Genomic DNA, 23,848 nt, shown 5'->3' on the forward strand with positions numbered 1-23,848 from the left:
ATAATTTTTTTCTGGTGATTTTGTGGCTCTTTATAACTCAAATCAGCTTCTGCTAGAAACTCCAAATTTGTTTCCATCTTTAGTCTTGGTAAAGGACTGATGACTTTCACTAGGGGGAGTATTTTAAATTGAGTTTTGTAATTTAATTTAATTTGGTTCTACAGAGTTTGTCCTTGTATTATCACTCACTGAAAAACAGGAAGCAATCCTATTCCCAACACACAACTACTCCTGAGAAAAAGATGAGAGAAAGTCATTGAGTCATCAGAGAAAGGCAGGCTTTCACATCTCTTCACCAAAATAACCATATTCAGGGTAAGTGTTTGGGACAAATGCTCCAAAGTATACAGGTTTTCATATGCAGTAGTGAGATTTAGAGCCAGATTATGCCACTGGTACACACAATGAATAGTATCTTAATCTATGATTAGTCCCATTTAAATAAAAATATCTCCACTGAAACCAAAGGGACTTCTTGCAGAGTAAGGTGTTCTTCAGCATGAGTAGGGATAGCAAAATCATGCCTTTGGTTTATGTTTCACACATATGTTTGTATAAAATCAAAGTTCCACTCAAGAGTCCATCTTCATAGGCAACTACGTACCTTAAAATTTTTAAGGCAGAGGTATTCAAACTGCAGTCTGCAGAGGAGAGCTGGCTGACTACCTTGTGCCAACTTTCCTTGTTTTCACCTGCTAAAATTGCATTAGACAGAGCTAAAAATGCATTAAATGCTTTCCTAATATTACCTCCCTATGTAAACAACTATTGCAGCTGACACAGGGATGTAGTGCAATCATGAATGAGAAGGGGAGACAGTACATACACAATGACCAATGGGAGGAAGAGGCTTTGTGCAGTTGTGAATGGGAGGAAAAGCAAATTGTGAGACCATCTCTCTGCTAAAGTGAAGTCTACAGTATAGAAACATTTGAGAACTCCTATTTTACAATTTCCATAGTGAAAGGCTGCACAGACTAAAGTCCTTATTGAAACCTCCTTCAGCAAAATATCTTACAGGCAAGGAATGACAAGTGTGCAGGATGGCTGTCAGTGGGCTGAGCTAAATACAACATTCTCTTAAGGGATTTTTCTTAAGAGAATGTTGTCATTCTTAAGTCATTTATAGGTACTTCAGCCTTATCTTCAGTTTAACAATCCTTTTGCCTGTAAATATTTATTTATTTTAACTATATTCCAACTGCAGAGAGCAAAGACATTCCTCTCAGGGCCAATAAATGCACTCTCCATGGTCCTGTAAGGAAATTACTTGCCACACATTACTGAGTCAGCATTCTGGGAAATGCCCATTCTTTCACTATCTGGTCCTAACTGCAAATAAACTAAGACAGAATTAAGAGTAAGTTGTATTTATTACTGAAAAATGCCTCCATGCACATTTTTCTTTTTAAATTAACAGATAGATTTAGCAATTAAAGGAGGTCTATGACTCAGTTCCTATCAATATTAAACAGGTTTTGCATAAATAGGCCCTTTCCAGGAAAAATGCCTTGTTAAATACTTACTGGCTTATGTGCAGTTGGTATGTCAAGGAGACCTAGTCAGAGAGACTGTAACAAAAGATAAGATAAGAGGAAGAGAATCTTTCTACTTTCCAGCTGTCTGAAGTGAAAATTCGAAAGATCATAGAGAAATTATGTCTGCCTCCTACAGTTAAGGGGGCGAACAGAGATAATGGACAGTAATGAAGTCATCGAATTTCCCTCCAGGGCCAGGGTCTGCCACTGCAGCCTTTAGCCAACAATACAGAGGTCAGTGTGCTGGGCAATAGAAGGGAAGGAAGGGTTTCCCTGACATCTCAGTTTCTGGGGTGAGATCCTCCTTATATGGCTGACAGCTGTTGATGTAAAACTGAGAGGTCAGCATTGATCAGATAAAGAACTTGTTGGATGTAACTCTGATGTTGAATTGTAAACCACAGAGAGGACAGACCCACCAAGGAGACACACTACCAAGGCAATCAAGGGGAGGAATACGGTTATGTCTTGTGTCAGCTCTCCCAAAGGCAGTCTATTTTCCCTTTTACAAACATATGTTAAAGGCCAGCCTGTGCATGTAATGGTCCGAAGCTTCTCTGCCCCTTATTCCAGTTACAGTGTTAACTTTTGCTGAAGTTTAACCCTTTGACCTCAGTGTTATGATTTAGATTTTATGAATGTTTGGAGCCAGTGCTTTAGGCAAATCCTCTGTTTTCCCTTAGTTAGTGTAATTTCTGTGTGCTGGGGTGTACAAACCCCACACTGAGCAGCCAGGGGTTAAAAAAATACTCTGGGCACAGGCAGCCCCGCCGCACCTGTAGCAAATGTGCCAAAGGGAGGAGGAGTTAAAAGGCAAGAGAACAGCTCATTTTGAGGTAAGAGAGCAGACGTGTGCTATTGGCAGCTCCAGGAGAGATGAGCTAAACAAGTGCCCAAAAGTCCCTCCCCTCAGGGAAGGGAGGGCCTACTGCAGGGACAACCTGAGAGGGAAGCACTCCCTCTCATATGAACTCTAGACTTCATTGATCCGCTTAATTTTTTGTTTGGACTACCCCAGCAGGGGAAAGCGCTTGGACTGAGCTGGCCCCGGGAGGCTGAGCCATACCCAGCAGGAAGCAGGTGCCGTCCTAGAGGAAAGGAGAACAACCTCGCTACACACAGCCACCAGAAGGTGCCTTGTGGCGAGCAGATAACCCTCATGCTGCCTTATCTCAGACAGAAACTTTGGGATCATCACAGGGAGCTGGTAGGAAGTGGCTCAGGGAGGGCTGCCTTAAGAATCTCTGGCTGTCAGAGCACTGGTAGACCTCAGAGGGCCCGGAGTTGGAGCCTGGTGGAGTGGGAGGGCCTGGGCTTCCTTATCAACAACCCCCCTGCACGTCACAGGCCTAAGCCCTGACCACTAGGCAGCACTCCCCTACCAACCAACCCTGAGTGAGGGCCATCACAGTCTCCTGCATTTTCCTCCCTCAACCTCAGCTGCCATCTATCTTTGTTTCATATACATCTTTTCCCCTCATAGTAAGGAAACAGAAAGCTCTTGACCAGCATGAGATCCTGTAAACTCCTTCTGTGGGGCATGAGGTGAGGTTGGCATTCACTACATTGATTTATTTATCTAGTTCATAAAATGCACTGTTACAGTTTTCCAAGCTTATGTACAAAGCACTCTTTATACTAATTAATGCAAAACACTGTAAACTGATGCAGCACGGCAAACTGACCCAGTGTCAGTCAGAGGACTCATCCAAAACCCACTTTAAAGAACTCCATAAAAATCTCCTGCCCACTCAAAGGTAAACTACATCCCTCCACTCCCCTCCTCTTTCCACTGCAGGCAAATGCCTGAGCAAATAGGTGCGCTAGGTTGGTTAGCTGCACCATAGTAGGAGTAAAAAGAACAGGAGTACTTGTGGCACCTTCGAGACTAACAATTTTATTAGAGCATAAGCTTTCGTGAGCTACAGCCCACTTCATCGGGTGCACAGAATGGAACATATAGTAAGAAGATATATATATATATATATACACATACACACACACACACACACACACACAGAGAAGGTGGAAGTTGCCATACAAACTGTAAGAGGCTAATTAATTAGTAGGAGTGTGGCGTGAAAACTCTCAAGAGCTGAAAGGCCTCTCCTTGCACTGAAAAGCAGAGGGAGGTGTACGTTGTTGAAATAACTCAGTGGAAAAAAAATACCAGGCACAAGTCTATTTGCTCAAGGAATGTTAGCAAAATAGGCAGAATAATTAACAAAAAAGTCCCCATTCCAGGTTCAAGTCAGCCTTATAGTCCCCATTCCAGGTTCAAGTCAGCCAGATAGTGCCCTTGCATGCTGTCAGACTATGCCACATCACTTGCTTGACCCCATTCATCATACCGGAGGTGTATTTCAGTAAACTTGACATTGCATGGCACAGATTCACCATCACAACTTCAGACTTCCTGCCTGGTAGATGAATCACATACCTATTCGTAGGCATTATAGAAAAGCCATTTGTATTTTCTGTCAATTAAATATATTTTACAGTTAGAAGAAAATGTGAGAGAATGTTTTTTAAGGCTGACATCCAGAATAAATTATAAGTGCTGATATACACTGTTTTATGTAAAGTTTTTTCTGCATTCATCATTAATTGCTCAGAGAATAAAAATCAAATAATTAATCTTTATAAAAAGAGTACTTGCATATAAAAATACAACTAACACCACAGTTGGGAAGCTAGAAAGTAAGTTGTTAAATAATTCTACCTTTATGCTGTCATTTTTATAGCATTCACAGCAGTGCTGCTCAATCATGAAATTTCACAACACATGCAGTAAATCATATCTATTGTACAGTATCTCACTGACCAGGTAAAAGACAAGAGCCATGCTTTCTTTGCAATTACATTTTTACTTTAAAATTATCATTAGCAGCTATGAGCTGTTACTGGAAAACTACCCCCAAATATTATAATATACCAGTGAATTTGAATATTCAGTACTCTGCATGGACATACTACTTATATACTTTTTATAAATGTTCTTTCATATCCTGTACCACTTTCTGATTAGGATGGCTATACCTTTGCTGGTTGAGTCCAGTACCCTTTGCTTGCTCTTCCTAGTAATAAGATCTATGGATCAGACACGCCCCTTGTTCACAGTGGCTTCTTCTAGCATAATGAGCGTGCAGGGCAGCTAGCAGAAATTACTGGGTGCGGGTCCCTTCCACCCTTAAAATCTCTGAATACAGAAAGTCTGCCACAAGTACAAGGTAACTGCAATTCCTTTTAATGGGAGTCTAGCAGGGAACCAATGCAGCCCAAAAAGTGGGCAACTCCGGATTAGATGAGGGCATAGCTAGTGTGACTATAGGATGTTCTGCTTCAGCATGTTCCTGCCATGGTCTCTGCCAGCGAAGGCCACATAATAGAAATTAATGCTGCTCTTCCCTGATGTGTCACCTGGCAGAGGCAGGGAAGGGCATTCCCTGGGAGTAATATGGTAATTTGAACTTCCCTGCTCCAGCCAGGGGGAATCTATCTTTGTGTGTATATGTAGGGTAACCAAAGGGAAAAGGGGGAAGAGAAGAAACATAAGTGACTGGAGGCAGGGAGAGTTATATTGTGTACTTTGCAATACAACCAAATAGTGCACATTCCTGATTAATGTAAAGCACTCCCTGGTCATAAACAGAGTGAGGATTCTAAACGTGGGTAGAGGGCTTCCCTTTCATTTCATGAAGGGAACCACCTGGATCTTTATGCAGAATGAGAACTTTGCTTAGGTTTCAGCAACGTAAAAACACTCTTAATCAATTTGTAAGAGCCAGATTGGTTGCTTCACATGTCTCCTTGTTAGGGATGGCTACTCTAGCGTGAATAAAAAGAAATGACCTGAGATTTTGTCCAAAATCTCAACTGATCCCCAAATGAATCATTTAATGTTTGAGAAAAAAAACAGTTAACTTTTTTCTTTTTGTATTCCAGGGCTTCCCCGTGCCTTCAGCTGAAAGTGAATGTGAAGGTGTGGCTATACCATAAGAAATACTTCTCGGGTATTTCTGGTTGAATGAATAAGTGCTGGAGATCTTGTGGGAGAAAGTCTGTTCTCATGAGATTTCAGACCAATTTCTCACTCAAAGTGTTGTTTAATATTGGGATAAGTATCTGAGCTAGTGGATATTTAACAAACTCAAATCTTTTGAAGTTCACCTATAACTACTGATTAGGATGATGTCACTTCTGATATCATCTCTGCTGCAAAAATATTTCCTTCTTTCTCTCAAATATAGAATATTTTCTGAAAATGACACCACTCTGAGGTGCAGGATAGACAATATTCAATCCTGAACCAGTGCCAGGTTTAAGGTTTGGGGAACTTTATGAATGGAAGCGGATTCTCTATAGCACTGGACAGTTTGGAATCCCTCCTTTTCACTGGTCTAAGGCATTTTCATTTAGCCTTGTAGATTGCAAAAGCTTAAAATGCAGACATTATTATGATTAGAAAAATATTAGATCATTCTTAAAAGGTTCTACATGGAATTAATGAGAATGTTGCTCACCTTTCAAGGCTTGTGCAGTTGAAGTAGCAAGTGGTATTAAACAACAAGACAGCCTGTTTTTTCAGGAGGCATATGAAAATAGTACCATGCAAAAATTTTTTTGTAATTCTCTGTTTTTAAAATACTAAAATATTGTATCTGTGTGCATACATGCTATAAATATAAATATCTGTATCTCACTTCTCATAATGATTACAGCTGGAAAAAAATCGTTCCATCCTTATGCCAGTGTAAGGCTATACCTGTCCATTTTTGATGTGAGAAAGTGACCTTGTAATAACTTTGCAGGTCAGAGTATGTAAAATAACACTTTTTATTCTATATGTTTTGTCCAAATGATTATGACTTTCAGTGAACAAAACCCAACATTTTGGAAGCAAAAATAATGCAATCTTTCAGAGATTGTTTTTGACTAGTTGGCAGAAAAGCAAATATTTCAGTTTAAGCTAAAAAATCAAGCCATTATTTAACTTTTAATATACAGTTCCCATAGTAAATTTATTTTTAATGTGATGTCTTACCTGGCTTATGCTTGTTAATTCAGCTATAAGAAATCCAAGATGTTTCCTATAAATCAATCTGAATGGTATGCCATAAGACTGCAATACATTTAAGAGTTGCCTTTTTAAAAAAAAAAGAGTTTAGTTTAAAAGTTTTTATGAATTGTGCAGATCAGGAAAATTTGTGGCCCCAGAAGTCAAAATGTGGGAGGTTTTAAAATAATAAAATCTACACTGGATCACCTGGAATCCCTTCAGTTTAATATTGAGGCAATATATTACCAAGCTAAAATTAAAATGTTGGGTTCCTTCCAGGTCCTCTGGAGGAGTTTGGCCACAGATCAAGTCGTGTGAAGCTTGCTGCCGTTCCGTATAGCACATTTGTATTTATTTCTGTATTGAAGTGTTATACGCTTTCTAATCATACTTAGGGAGGAGTAATTGGCTGCAGCACTATGTGGTAGTGGATGACTTACACAACTGTTTACTTAAGTGAGCCATTTCATGAGTCATATGGATGGGAACATGTAACTGTGTTTGTGATTACAGTGTTTACCGATACACATCATTCACAGTTGTGGTGGTGATAGTGGGGCCCCAGGATTATTATACACTGGTCGATAGGCCCCTCATAGAGGTGGACTTGTATGCATTCCTGTTGCATTTGTTGTTGATTAGGATGGCACAGAGGCATGATGTACGTGTTAGGCTCTCACCATGATGAGCATGGTGTAAACGCTTTGTCAGATAGACATAGCTTTGTGTTGACATTGCTAGGGTTGAGGAAGGAAGGTCTGAACCTGGCCTTCTTGGTTGGGAGAGGGTGAAAACCTGGCAGCCATTGTGCCCCTTTTGTATTTTCAAGGAGTAGCCAATGTGTAAACTCCTCTGAGGTTTTTAGGATGCAGCTGGAAGTCTCATTTCTCCCACCAAAACATTTAGGGTCCAACTGGCTGTCCTATCTCCCAATCAGGATTCTTCAGGGGGAGTCAGCATATGTCGTGTATCATGCTTCCTCTACAGTGCTTAACATACACCTACTTTTTTGAGGTATTTTTATTTTTGCTAAATATGGGAAAGAATCTAGTATTTAGAGTAAAGCCATAACCCAGAGGACTCTATAATCAACCTGTGGAACTCCTTGCCAGAGGATGTTGTGAAGGCCAAGACTATAACAGGGTTCAAAAAGAACTAGATAAGTTCATGGAGGACAGGTCCATCAGTGGCTGTTAGCCAGGATGGGCAGGGATGGTGCCCCTATTTCCTGTTTGCCAGAAGCTGGGAAAGAGTGACAGGGTATGGATCACTTGATGATTACCTGTTCTGTTCATTCCCTCTGGGTACCTGGCATTGGCCACTGTCAGAAGACAGGATACTGGGCTAGATGGACCTTTGGTCTGACCCAGTATGACAGTTCTTATAGTCTATTATTTTGTTAGTTTTTCATTAGAATTTCTCATCATCAGACTTAAATAACGCCAGAAACTTTGAAAGGTATTTCAGTGAAATTACATGGCTAGCTGGTGTACAGACTGAAACAATAAACCACAGAGATCTGAAAAACCATGCTCGTTCTGTTTGTATTTGCACCTTACAAGCTCTATACAAGATCATTTTGTTCAGTAGTTTTATCTATTTGAAGCTAACAAGTCCTGTTAAGAAGCTAACAATTCTTAGAAGTAAATGACATAAAAAGAGAAGAATGTTTTGCAAGCAACACTTGCAAGTACTCTGTGCTCTGATCCTAAGAAAGGTCAATCAAAACTCTGTTCTCAGCTGAGTGCATGGTTGGCAGTCCTCTCTGATGGGGATTCTCATGTACTTGGTAGTGATGGGGAGGAAACCAGCGGAGACCTGGGCTTGTCTATACTGACCCACAGTTTGGGTTGCAGGGGCACAAGTAGCAGTATGCACCAGAGTACCGCCCTGTAACTCACCCATGTGGATGCTGCAGGTGAGAACTAAAAGATTTCTAGTTCACATTAATATAATGCTCTTGAAACAGGATTAGAGTGTAGACAGGATTACAGTGTAGAGAAGAAAGCCCTCAATATTTGGCCAGCTGTGTCCCCAATCACACTCCCAGATGTCCTGCCTCCGCTGAGTTGCAGGCCATCTGCGACACTCCCTGTCGTAGCAGAAATGTTGTTTTTTATTATAAAAGTGCTTTTCTACCATTGTTCTTGGGGAGGGGGGGAAGGTTGTGTCTAGCAGTGTAGTTTCACTCTGACAGAGTTCTGATCAGTTTCTTAGGGTTGTCAGCCTCTCCAAGGATGCCTTTCTCCACTGCTATCAAATCCCCTTTAGCTGTAGGCAAAGAAGCTGGGATTCTACAAAGGCAGTCTGTTCCAGCTTCAAGGCTAATGTAGCTTTGCCCCCTCATGTCTTCCTGAGCTCTCTCAGCTTCTTCATAAGTATGAGTTTGAGCTTTAAGGTACCAGGGTAACCCTCCCAAACTTCAGAGCAGCAAAAATCCTTGATTAAGAAAGAACATGACCACTTTAAGAGAAGGCAGCTGAGATTCTTTTTAATCCCTTCAAGTTCTCTGAATGGGATGCCAACAATGTCTCTAGAGATTTCTTGTCCTCTTTTCTTTCCCTTTCCCAAAAAGAGTAAAAAGGAAGTGTAGATTTAAAAAAATCTTAAAAAGATGTCCTCACTTTCCTCAGATGATTCTTCTCCAGAAGAGCATGGAGACAGAGAAATTGGACCAAGAAATGCCTCGCAAAGAGTTTGCAACTAAATTCTGTAAGATGGTAAATGTTGCCTCCACCTCAGAATTACAGGAAGAAGAAGTAGAACCCTCCAGTCTCAAAACAAAGTACATCTTCCTTCTAACACACACAAAAAGGAACCTCTAAGCCACCTGACAGATTGGGCAGAAGATGCCATCCTGGGAGACTGGATAGCTCAATAGGTGCCTGCATATGAGCAGACAGTAACCAAGGCTCTACAAAAGTCAGGAAACCAAGACATACTGAGTCCAAGTACCCAAGGCAGACAAGGCACTGTCATCCTTGTCTAAGCATGCCATAATTCCATCAGAGAGTTTCTCCTGAAGGAGCAAGGAGAAAGGAGAACAGAGGCATTCTGCATTAGAACTGGTAAAACTCAGTAGCAACAATGCAAACTTTTATCTCATCCACTTTTTTTCCAGAGGAAGTTGATAACCGTTGTCACAGGGGTCTCAGCCTGTCGAGTGGGGCCGCCTCTGTTGGCCCAGTGCAGGGTTGGTACACCCCATCACACTCATGCTCAACAAACTTTAGTCTTTCCAAAATTCTTAGTGGGAGTGGCTCTTGAGAATGTGACTATGCTCTATTTTGAAAATTGTGTTATATACTGAGTCCTTTTTGCTGGCCCATCATCACTCTCTCCCTCTTTTTTCTCCTTCTAGACAATCTGTGGGCCTGAGTCTCTGATCCCTTGCAGCCACTTCCACAAGTGCAAAGTGGTTGTAAAATACTGCTCAGTCAGAATGATTGACACTCACCACAGGCTGGTGTGCATGATTATACAAGATGCAAGGCAGCAGAGAATCAGGCCCTTTGTTGTCACTTTTCCCCAATTTTCCCTTCAGTAGTTGCTTCTTTATTCCATCATTACTTTTCTCTCTCTCTCTCTCTTCTGAAAAAGATACTTCTCTATACCCCCTCCCATTCTAATTCCCTCCTTGTTTTCTGATTTTTAATGCATTCAGACACTCCTGCTCGTCACCTATCTATAGCTCCTCTGAAAAGGCACTTCAGAAGCTGAAGGATTTTGCATGCTGGGAAGAGACAGGATTTTCTTAAGTGTTATCTCAGCATAGCAGGGGAGATCTGACCTGGCAGAAGCAGCAGTAATATGGAATTTAAATAGATTAGAAGAAAGTGGGAAATTGTGGATCATAGAAGAAAAAAGTGAACTCCTTAATTGCATTTTATTCACAACAGTACAGTGCACTTGTCTAGCATACTAACAGAGAATAGTAATAAAAGCACAATAGTATATAATAGTCAGAATTGTAAAAACTTTAAACATTTGGTATGCATTAATGCTGACTGGCATTCACTTGCCTTGGGCACGTGACCTAGTGAACTCAAACCTTTCAGCATTTCACAATAACTGTTGTTTTTGTTTTAAGTTCCTTTCACAGATCATAAAGGAAATCTGCAACCTAATAATGCAGAAACATAGGTACACTGGATATTTCAGGAATGTAGAAAGGCTTGAAAGCCTATTATCTTTTTCTGACTTCTGCACATTTGAATTTACATTTTTACCCACTATTGCTACCCTGCATAAAATAGGGACCAAAGCAAACAACTGTTCTGATGCTGACAAATGCAGTTTTTCAGAAGTGCATGGGTGAGATTCTGTGGCCTGCGTTGTGCAGGAGGTCAGACTAGATGATCATAATGGTCCCTTCTGACCTTAGTATCTATGAATCTATGAGGTCCCATGAAAGTGAATGGGGGCCTCATTTGCACACACCTTTCATGTGACCCTTTAGTAAAGTGGCCCACATCTACAAAGCAGAAACACAACAAAACATAAAAGAAAACACCAAAACATAAAACAAAGCAAGAGCAAAAAACAATGACAATTTTTCAGAAAACACATAAAAACAAATTCTACAAAATGCAAATGTAGCTCCCATGAAATGGGTGCCCCATTTGCACACACCTTTCACATGATCTTTTGCTTTTAGTAAAGTGGCCCACAAGTACAAAGCAGAAACACAACAAAACAAAAAACAAAACATGAAACAAAGCAAGAGCAAAAAACAAAGACAATTTTTCCGAAAACACACAAAAACAAATCCTACAAAACATGTATGTTGGAATAACCCACTCTTTCGTGCCAGAACCCACAATTCTGTCTAAAATGACAGTGGAAGATTGCCCTAGTTTTAGGATCTGCTTGCTGTTTCTTTGAGACGATTCTATGTATTTCAAATATGAAGGTTTAGAATACCAGAATCTGCAAGGATGCTACTGGTACAATGATTGGAATGGTTGTTATTAAACTTCAAATGTAGTCAAAAAATTATACAATTATTTCTAGCTGATATTCTGTTCCTAACACTATGCCAGATCCTCAGGTGTGGGTGAGCTGGGCTCAGTGAAGGACCATTGTGCTGACTTGTTCATGAACGCAACCAGCAGCCAGACTGGCCCCAGTGTAGATTAGAAACTCCTAGGAGCCTGTTCTGCTAGTCACACCCCTTTCTATCCCTCACATGGGGGCAGAAGTGGGTGGGGGAGTGGGACTACATCACGTCTGCACCACACAGCGATTTCCTCACATACTTGTCAAACAGGACAGAGTGGAAGTGATGAGCTGACCTTCATCCTTAGACAACAATGTTTTGATTGTTTGTTTAATCTCTCTCATTAGTTGAGCTGGAACCAGCAATTTTATTGAACACAACAAAACAAACATGAGGCACCGATGGTTGAGAAACCAGATGGCGCTCCCTCCCATCTCCCACCCCCAAAAATCTCCTCCAGAGATGTCTCTTCCATTTTAAAGATTTTTGTTTTAAATTGTTAATTTAAAAAATGTAGGACCTCTCTCCCCTGGAAGATTCATCTGAGTATCCTCAAGACTACATTATAACTGATGAGTGTCAATATCATATTATGTCACATGTAACATCTCATATCAGTCTCAAGCATTGGGAGGTGTACAATATATTTTAAAGTTATTTTTCCTTTTTTGATGCAGAAACTTTCTACAATTAGAAGTTAGATGCTATATGCTTTTAATGAGAGACATTAGCTCAGTAAGAAAATCCAAGTCTCCTAGCAAAATCAGGACAATTAATAAAAATACTATGTTAAGATGGACTTAAGGTTGAGAGTACATATTAGTAACTTAAAGTTAAAAGTGATGTTGTAGTTATCCCAGAAACAAGTATTACAAACCCAGGAAATTCAGAGTTAAGTTTAAACTTAAAAGATATTTAAACATGGTAAGATATGTCAATGCACATTTGAGGCACTCAAACAACCTTAACCCTGCCCTTTAGAGACACCATGGAGGGGAATGTGCCTTTAAAATATGCTGCATCTAATCTGGGAACCACAAACACTAAAATGCATTAATCATTATTACATGAACATAAAAAATAGGCATACTCGTTCAATGGTCCAATTAGCCCAGCTTCCAGTCTATGGCAGGTGCCAGTGCCAGATGCTTTAGAGGGAATGAACAGAACAGGACAGTTTCATATGATCCATCCCCTGTAGTCCAGTCCCAGCTTCTGGCATTTGTATGTTTAGGGACACCCAAAGCATGGGGTTGCTTCCCTGACTATCTTGACTGATACTCATTGATGGACCTATGCCCCATGAATTTAGCTCATTCTTTTTTGAACCCAGTCATAATGGCATCACTTGTGGGGCAGAGTTGAGGCTGATTGGGCACTTTAACTATATTAATATTTTTTTTGGATTTCAGTTATGTTTCACCTTAACTCTGAATTTCCTAGGTTTATAATGCTTACTTTTGGAATAATTACAAAATATCAGTAATGTCTGTACCCTAAATTACTGATATTTATTCTCAATCCTAACTCCATGTTAATGTAGTTTTTATCTGGGTGTGTTTGTGTGTGGTTTTATGGATCAATGCCTTTTTAACCCCAAATTACAAAGAAACAGAAAAAAAAGGTTAAGTAACCAAGGGTAAATTTTAAAAAATGGTGATTTTTTTCTGGCTTTTTTTCCCCATGAAGAATTTGAGCTGGCACTCTTGCAAATGGCATAGAAAATTGTCATCTGAAGAGTCTGCATATTAAATAATGCGTCCAAAATGCATTTTGTAATTATAAAATAGTAGAATGACCCTCCTGCTGTAAGTGCCATTCTCAGAGCAAACTTAATTTTAGAGTTGCCACTGACACTTCTGTGATATATATTTGAATGACTGTGTCCATCACCAAAGTGCGGCTGCCCCCTGATTGATTGCTGCAACTATTTAAGAGTGCAAACCAATATTTTACCAGGGTTTAAGACATGTAGAGCCTGATTTCTTATTTACACTAAGGTCCCTTTACTCCACTCTGGCAGTATGAAGATGCCTTAAAAAGTTGGTGTAAATAAAGTTAGGCTCGAAGTGGATATTACTGTATGTAGCTGAAACAAGAGATGTAACAGAAATATGAAGAATATAATTAAGCATGCTGGAATTTAGACAGGATAATATTCCTCTTCTTGTAAAAAGATATCACTGGATTCTTTTAATTGACCAAAAGTGATTATAATTTCGATTTTACAGCTCTGACAAAACACAGCACCTTCTGTAGTACTCCAATTGTGCTGGAAGGGCACTATGATTGTGCTACTGGAGTATTAGTCTAACACCGATGAATGGGGAAAAGCAGCAATTCAGCTACTGAACCAGTCCTACTTAGTAGGATATCTGACAAGATCACAGTTTGGGGGACTGTGAATGCAGACACTTTCGTTTGTTTTTCTCTATTACAATATACATAGATGGGAGATATGCTAATGCACATGGTTGACAGAAGTGTTCTAAATGAAGAACAATAACTGTGTGGAAGATAGATGAAACAATTTTTCAGTGTGTAACTGTCATATATCTGTCAAATGATTTTCTACTATGCCTGTGGACCGAATGCTAATGCATTTTGCAAACTAAAAGTAATCTTAACTGCAAAAGATTCAGTTATTTCCCATTAGTTTTAAAGTACAAGTGAATATAAACTTGTTTTGTGTAAAAGTTATGATTGCCAGATATTGTACCAAAAAGAAAAATCTTTCTTATATAATAATTTGTATTTCTCTCGTGCCATCCAAGGATCTCAAAGCACTTTGCAAACATTAATGGATTAAGCCTGAACAACTCTGTGGAGTAGGTATGCGCTATGATCCCCATTTTACAGCTTGAGAAATTGAAGCACAGAACAATTAAGTAATTTGCCTAAGAGCCAGGAATAGAATAGAAATCTCTTGACTTGAATAGAAATCTCATGTGCTTTACCAACTCGCCATGTTTCTTCTCTTGCCCAATATGCCATTTCTCTGATTTTCAAATAATGGTGGTGAAAAAAGTACCATAACAACATTACATAAAGTTTGTCTTCTCTCTTACAAAATGTGGGGTGCAGGAATCTTGCCTGTTCCACTCAAGGGTGGCAGTGATCCTAGAAATGGCAGCGACTGTGTTAAAAAATAAGAAATACAATTTGCCCAAACCAACAAAGTACAGCAAACTCTTCTCTACAAAGCTGGTATAAGCAGCACCAGATATCATGATGAAACTATCCAATTTGCTCTGTCTGGCTCCAACTGAGCCCAAATTATTATGAGGTAATGCAATATCCTCCACTTAGACAACTTTTAAAAAGCAGGCACAAGATGAGAGGGTGAGTGAAGTGAGATTACATGATGCTACAGACAGAGGCAATCAACTGAAAGAATTAGAGAACTACAGATAGAGAAACATTACACCTGCATATAGGTATATACTTTTTTTCAATATGTCAGACACACATTCATATAACCTTGTATTCATCAGATAAGGAATGCTCCCACTAAGAGTTAGATTGACACTAACTTCTACCTGATGTGAAGGTGACAAGTTTGAGGAGAAAAAGAGTAGCAATAGAGATGATCTACAGACCACAAAACACTAACACCACTGGTGCTAATTGAACCTTTTGTCAGATTTTGTGACGATACTGAAATATCAGGAGGCATGGAAGCAAAACTAACTCCTCACCCTGTGAAGTGATGAAGATCATTGTCAAGACTCATTGAAAGAGCAGCATGATGGAACACGTAGTGTTTGTTGCTTGTGCTGTACATTTCTGTCGAGAGCTGGAGAACCTCTGTTTTCCAAGGATAGCATGCTGGCACTCTTAAATATGAGACGTGATGGCTGAGCAGTGTATCCCACCCAGACAAAAGAGCCCAATGATTTCTTTGACCTATTCCCTAGATAGATAGATTATAAGACAAGGAAAACATTTCCCAGCCTACACATCCTTTCTGTATTAAAGATGGGACTTTTCCAAAGGGTAGCGGGAGAGAAAGGAGGTTGGAGTGGAGGTATGTCATTCCGATCTATGACATATCCATTCTGTAGCCAGGTACCCTGCTAAATTTCTGGACATCATATACTGTCTAGATTCACCGAGATTTCAACCAGACCTCATCAGTAAGCCAAGGAATTCTTTCCAATTTCCCCACTTTGAGAGTGATTAACAGTGCCTACATTCTCACTGCGGCACCTGCAGATAATGAAGAGATGTATTCACAACAGAAAGCAATTTCACAGCATGTACACTCAGAGGCATTATTTATTACTAATGCTCTAGCTAAAAATTCTAGGGCTGCATAAGATCTCATCACCCATCCATAATTTACATTTTTCATGGCTACCAAGCTGGTTGGCTAATTGGGAATTCTTTTGGTTTGGAACTTAAATCATTTTTCTGGGATGGATTCAATATTAATATGATATTGTGTGCTTACACTTATTGGAGCTGATAGCATTTTTTAACTCCTCACTCCTAGTTTCAAATATTTGCATATCAGAGCAAATGATTAGTTCATCTAGTTCAGTATACTTCCTCCAGCAGTGACCAATAGCTAGTGCTTCGGGGAAAGGCAACCTGCAATCCCGGTAATGCTGCTAACCAATGATGCAATGTTATACTTATGGGTGGTGGCGCATGGAGTGAAGGGATATTCCTCTCTGATCATTGCAGGTGATCAGTTTTGCAATGAAACAAATGGCAAGCTTCTTTTTTTTAACCGTTATGTTAGCATATACAACTACAAATGCTATGTGTACCTTTTAAAAATCCCCATAGCCCAGACAAGGTAGGGAAAGAGACATGAAGGCTATACCTGAAGATTGTTCATTTGACAATATCTTCCACTCTTTCCCCAAGCTACTTTTACTGGATGCCTTCTTCCAGTGATGCTCAGACAGGTTGCTTTTTTTCTTTTTTGTCCATAACTCAAAGAAGAGTTGGCTTTTTAAGAAGGGGAACAGAGATATAAGACTGAGACAAAGCTGCTGGTTGAAGAAATCCTTGGGAGCATGAAATACAATCCAAAACACAGCTGCAGACTCCCAGCTGATGTTAGGGAGACAGCATCTCCAAGGTTAATACCAAATGGGGAGTTGAACTAATGTTGTCTTCCCTTGAGGCTGACTTGCTGAGTGGAGAGTGTCCATAAGCAGTGACAGAAATATCTGAAATAATCTAGAGAGACAAGGTGGGTGAGATAATATCCTTTACTGGACCAACTTCTGATGGTGAGAAAGACAAGCTTTTGAGCTTACACAGAGCTCTTCTTCAGGTCTGTGTAAGCTCTGTGTAAATGTGAAAGCTTGTCTCTCTCACCAACAGAAGTTGGTCCAATAAAAGATATTACTTCACCGACCTTGCCTGTCTAATAGCTTGAGACCAACACGGCTGCAACACTGCATACTGAAATACTTCATAATGCATAACTAAGTGGATTTTATGACCCTAGAAGTTACAAGCAAATTTAAAAAAAACCCCACAGTTAAAACATCTATACAATTTTTGTTGTCTCCAAATATTATACCACAAAATAAGTATATGTAATACAAATACCAAACACTTATAAAAATATGATCTGGCACAATTCCTCAAGATTTGGCATTCTCTTCACAGGCAAGGCCTAGGAGAGAGATAGTAAGGTGGCACCTGCTCAGGCCTAATATACAGAGAGAAAAATGGTTGTCCACACGACCATACCATACGTATCCCTCACTTTCCTTTGTATCACTCACCCAGATAGAGAAAAAAATAAAAGTAATCCTATAACTGTAGATTGTAGAATGAAAATTCAAAGATATCCTCCAGTTACCTGGGAGGCATGAAAGTGTTCTCCCAAAATAGTTCTATGAAATCTACACATGTGTGGCTGAGTTCTCAAGTGTCAATCTAGCAATTGCTAAGGGCTTTGCAGTCAGAAAGAGGCCTGTTCATAACTCTTGTTCTTTTGACAAGATCTCTTCTTAGCCATCCAGATCACCCCAGGAGGCTGTGCTCAGGACCCTGTGCACCAGCAGTTGAGTTTCTTGCAGGAAAAATATTCAGTTCACCTTTTATTTGTTGATGCTATTTTATCGTTTGCAGTAAATGAACACAAAATGAAAGGGACACTGGGACAGGTTCTGCATCAAGTTAACTAATCCTGAAAATAGACCGAGGCGGAAATATATATTGAACAAGGATCTAGATCGGAGGTGGGCAAACTACGGCCCGCGGGACCCTCCTGCCCAGCCCCTGAGCTCCTGGCCCTGGAGGCTCACCCCTGGCCCCTCCCCTGCTATCCCCCCTCCCCCGCAGCCTCAGCTCACTGCACCGCCGGCGCAACGCTCTGGGCAGTGGGGCTGTGAGCTCCTGCCGGGCAGCGCAGCTGCAGAGCCCTGCCTGACCCAGTGCTCTGTGCTGCGCGGTGGCGTGGCTGCTCCAGCTGGGCGGCGCGGCTGCCTGTCCTGGTGCTCTGGGCAGCGCAGCTGTAGTGCCACCAGCCACCAGCGCTCCAGGCAGCACAGTAAGGGGACAAGGGAGTTCGGGGTGGTGGTCGGGGGGCGGGGGTGTGGATAGGGGTCAGGGTGGTCAGAGGGTGGGGAACACGGGGGTTGAATGGGGGCAGGGGTCCCCGGGGGCAGTCAGGAATGAGGGGGGGGGTTGGTTGGGTTAGCAGGGGGCAGTCAGGGGTGGGGGGTCCAGGGGTCACCAGGGAACAGAGGGGGTTGGATGGGGGTAGGAGTCTCAGGGGGTGAGAAGCAGGGGGTCGGATAGGGGTTGGATGGGGTGGTGGGGGGCAGTCCGGGGGGGTGGGTGTGGGGCTGGTCAGGGGGACAGGGAGGGATGGATGGGGCACAGGTCCCGGTGGGGCAGTCAGGGTGCGAGAAGCAGGGGGAGTTGGATATGGGGCGGGGGCCGGGCCACACATGGCTGTTAGGGGAGACTGTGCCTCCCCAAACTGGCCTTCCATACAATTTTGGAAACCTGATGTGGCCCTCAGGCCAAAAAGTTTGCCCTCCCCTGATCTAGATAACTGTCACCGTCTCTCACAATAAGGAAATAAAAATAGCTAGACCACGAACGCAGATGAACTGACAGGTCTTGGAAATTGTGCCCTGTTGTCACATGACAATTTATATTGAGGCTGGTGTTGGGGGCAGAGTGGAGACTACAGCACCCAGTCAGAACTTTGTTGGATGAAATCCTGGCCCCATTAAAGTCAATGGCAAAACTCCTATTGATGTAAATCATGCCAGGATTTCACCGACTCTCTCTCCTGGGGCACAAGGTTTGCACTTGTGACTGATCCCCTTGAGTGGGTGTGAGCTGCACATGGAAGGTGAGGAAGGTTGTGCCTCTCACCTTGTGTACTTTCACAAGGGCTGGTCACAAGTTAGCCTTATATTTGAAAGTTTTAGAGTCAGCCTCATTGGGCAAAATCCTGGAAATCATAGATAAAGGTAATATAAATGAAGATACAGGGCTTAACTTAGCCCCATGATAAGCTGACTTCTGCCTGAATAATCCATTTCATAGGGCTTCCAGAGCAGTAAGTCTCTAGAGATGGGGACTGTAGTGGTGCATGATACCTGCATCCTTCAGCTCACTATGGGGCTTGGAGGTTACAATCCAGTACACTTCTGAAAGTGGGTGGTGCTAGCAAAGGATTGGATGCACCCAGGAATCACAAGTGCATTTCCTGTCAGTCTCCTTCTGAAGCGCTCTTTTGGAGCTCGAATTGGAAGACTGAGCTATGTTAACTTATGTTTATGTAATAAAAACCAGGCTGCAGTAAATAAATGTCTGGAAGAATATTATTCCTTGCCGTTACTGGGTCTGCAGGTAGTGCATTTAAAAAATACACATCAACCAGATGTGTTGGGGTTAGGTATGCAATGTAGGATCCTGCTGTGACTGCTGGTCTTATGCCACTTTCTGGCCCAGTGGGATTCAAATCCAGCAGTCATTCCAGGACCTTACAGCACACATCTGCCTCCCCAAGCAAATCTGTCTGATTGGTATTTTTAAATGTATCATATGCACTGGGCAGAACAAGATGCAATGTTTGTGAAAGCATCCACAGAACGATGATGAAGAGATACCTGTGTAAGAGGAGAAAAGTTAGAGTTGTTTACTCTCCTTTTAGGTTTTTTTAATCTTAAATCAGCAAAGTTTAATTCTCTTCAGTGACAAAACATACTATTTTTATCACTGAATAAAAGAATGTATTGAAAAATGAGAATGCTGTTTGTAAATCAACACAGGCCTAAGATACATAGATACCATCTCAGACAAGTCACAATAACAAAAACGGAGTGCCCTCTTGTGGCCAGTTTGTATCAGATTTAAAACAGGGATATCAAAACTACTACCTAGCCTAGAATATATGTTGTCATGGGGATGTTTTGCAGTTAGAATCATATACACAGAAAGTGATTTCTGTTTAGAGTTTATTTCCAAAAAGCACTGATATGAATTATTTCTGTAAACACAAAAAACAATTTGATTTTAAACGTCTACTTCAAACACATTTTTCTTTTCGTTCAGGCGCTATAGTATTATGGGTTATGTTCCATTAGTTTTAGAGTTGTATTTCAATACTGGTTGTAGTATTAATGCTGTTAATCTTCTCTGGTTAAAATCTTTATAACATTTGCATTTAAAAAATGTTAATAGCACAGGAATAGGTTTGCCGACAGCTGCTTATGGCAATAGAAAATTGTTAAGTAACACGTTCCAAAGAAGTATAAATCAGCATTAATGAATGTTAATTTACAAAAACACTTTAGTGTTTCTTTTTACCATTTCTTGTATCTTTTCCTTTTTTCCATAAAAGCATGTATGAGATGTTTAAATTCACAGCTGAAAATGCTGTAATCTATGGACCTGACAAAAGCAAGATTATATGCAAAAATGGTATGATGAATGTACATAAAAAGATTATATATTATCAGCTCCTCAATTTAATAAAACATCAGTTTCATGAATATATGTTTTAATTATAGCATTAGAAAAAAATCCTATTTGGAGAATAAATGTAAAGCAAGTATGGGGAAAGATCCTTAAATAACTGAGTTTCTGTTTTTTTCTTCTTTAAATTCCAAGCTACTGAATTAACATTATACATTTATATCAGAAAATAAATGTTACAAAATTATCACATTGTTTATACTTGCCAGCACCTTAATGATGATTTGGGATGTTTCCAGTATGTATGTTTTTATGATTAATATTGTATTTCTGAAGGCACAGACCTTCAGCACAGAGCTTGTTTCTAAGCAGAATTCTGCAACACTTGCTATATTCAGGCCATAATATAATATAATATAAAGAAATCAAGCTACATGATATCTTTTATTTTTCCATTCTTTTGTCATTTAAAAAGGACTCTAAAAATAGAAAATGGATCTTTCTCTACCACAAAACAGAACAGAACAATTACTTCTAGAAATAGGTCAACTCTAAAGATGCAAACTAAGTTATTTATTCAAGTTTCTTAAACAATCGAGGGTTTTTTTGTTTGTGTTTTTTTTTAAATTTATATCCATTCTGGCATTAACATTTCAACAACAATGTAAAGGAAAACATGTATTTCTTCTACAGGAAATGTTTTATGCAGATGAATAATTTTCAGTGTTGGTATCATAAATCAGCTAACATATGAAACAACTTTAAACGGTGAAAATTCTTGTTTTGCTCAGCCTACAAACTAAAGAGACACAAAAAAGGAAAAAGGCTGAATAAACTGTGAGATGTATTCACCCTTCCATGAATTACTGCTCAAAAATTGCAATCAAATTTACTGTTTTATCAAGGCTCACTGGAACTTATTTGAAAGAGATACCAGCAAACCAGGCCATCAATTTTTCCATGTTATACGAAGACAACACAGAGCTAAAAACTGCACTCAGCTGTTTTGCTTTTTCCTGAGCCTGAGAGGAGTAGGTAATCATCAATATACAAAACAGAGTTTGTTATTAGTTGGGTTCTGCAGCATTTACCACTATGGCTCATATCAATTTTTCTACATATTGTTTAAATATATTATTTCACATTATATTAATTAATCCATAAGATACACACACACACACACACACACACACACACACACATATATGGAAAGAAGTCACCTCACTTAGCATCTCAAGGTATGTACAGTACTTACCCAATCAGTATTATGTGCATGGATGTATAAACACAATATATCAAGGCATTTGTGTTCAGCCTTTTGTTATTTTACACATTCTGTATCCAAACAGCATACATTTACATTTTTGCAAGAGTTGCTTTGTTTTTTGTTACTGATGTTTAGAAAAAACCAAGCTGTTAAGATCTGGTGTCCACAGGCTTTAATATGCATGAAGGAACATGTGCAGCGTTTTTGATCAACAGAGGGCACTCCATGGTTTTCAAAGGCGTTTAGCAGCAGCTTTCACGGGTTGACTGTGTGTTTCACAGAGTAAGGTTTTAGAAGAGCATACTCCAACAACAAGCAGAAGCTGTCAGGACTGGTCAATGTATAATTTATTGAAAATGTTACTGATCTCTACAATAGCATACAATACATGAATTAAAGAGAAACCCATCATTTGCGAGAGTCAGAAACTAGAGATTGTTAAATCTGTGGAGTACACAGTGTTATCTGGTAGCTACCCTTTGAACACTGTAAAGCGAAACATACTTTTAATTCAAAGTTCACATATGCAGCAAAGAGAAGTTGTCTGTTTGCTGCCTTAACATTATAACACAAAATGCTTTACAACTGGACAATTCAGTGCAAAATACCTGCTCAATATAGAAGTAAAAAAATGCAAAATATTGCCTAACCTGGTGTTTCCTTCAGATAATATTCAATATGCTGGTTTACAGAACATTTCAGTTGCATTGTTATCAGTTCTTGTCAAACCAAAATTACAAAATTCAAATCTAAAATTGGAAGAAAAAACAGCAAATTAGATGTTTCTTGATTATTTGTACAGGATGGACTGAAATGCAATTTATTGTGTGGAATAATCTAACCATGTATTCATAGGATTAGCTTTACTTGCTACAGTGGAAAACTTTACAAATGGTACAGTATAACAGCACACAGTTATCTGTGAGAAATTCAGACAGAGGTCAGATTTCACATACTTGACAGTACTATATATATCATCATCATCATCCATTATTTCAAATGAATGTGTTCTGTGCAAAGTAGAATGTACCACAAATAACGCAGTAAATGAGAATGAGCAAACAAGGCAGCATAATGGCACTGTTTCAGCAAAGCATTTAAGCACGTGCTTAATTTTAAGCACATATTTAAATCCATCTCTGTTCTGCAAAATATATAAGCATGCAATTGGCTTTAAACAGAGTTTTAAGTTTAAAACACGACCAAAATGGGCAACTTCAACTATGAAATTAAACTGAAAGAGTTAAGACAGAGAAATGTATTGTAAATCCTCATTTAATAAAATATTCTCTCAATACCACAGGAAATTGCTGTTATATATGTTCATATTTACAGATGATATCAAGGATGATGAAACAACTATTCAAAGATTTGGGACCGAAGCCTGATATCACTTACACTCCCATAAATTCAGAGTAAATAGACTGATTTCAGTAAAGTTGCTTTGAGTTTACAGTGGTATAAATGAGCTCAGAATCTGGCCCAAAGGTATTAAATAAGGAAGAATAGTTCCTTTATTGCTAACTTGACTAATAGGTCTGAAAAGCTGTTTTCCTTGCTTTTGCACATACATTTGCCAACAGCTGTTTCAACATTTATAAACACTATTCCCAGTGATTGCCAAATAACCATAAATTCATTTATGCATATTTTTGAGTTGGAGGCATAAAAATAATTACTTGTCTGATTAAACCCATTTATGCCTTCATGTCTATAATAGATATGAACTGTTGCAATGTATTACATCTACACGCATAAATATTACAAGTGCAATGCAGGTTATCGTTAGCAGTTGTGAAGCAATAACTTACTCAGATGAAGTTGGGCTATTATATTTCAAATAGTTTCTTTTCAATTATTTACAGAATGTCTTCCACATAATGGTATAACTCTGAGTACCATGCTAAAAGAGCCTTGGGGCTGGCTACTTCTCCATTTTCCTATAAGTGAATTATTGTAAAGCTATAGATTGGAGGCACGCAATAAACTGCAATAACAAAAAGAGACTGAGAGAGCTTTAATATGATATTCCAGTGCAGGCAAACCTATTTATAAACTGCTTCTTCATCTGGACCCTG

This window comes from Chelonia mydas, chromosome 2, assembly GCF_015237465.2.
Source record: "Chelonia mydas isolate rCheMyd1 chromosome 2, rCheMyd1.pri.v2, whole genome shotgun sequence".
NCBI classification, from domain to species: Eukaryota; Metazoa; Chordata; order Testudines; family Cheloniidae; genus Chelonia; species Chelonia mydas.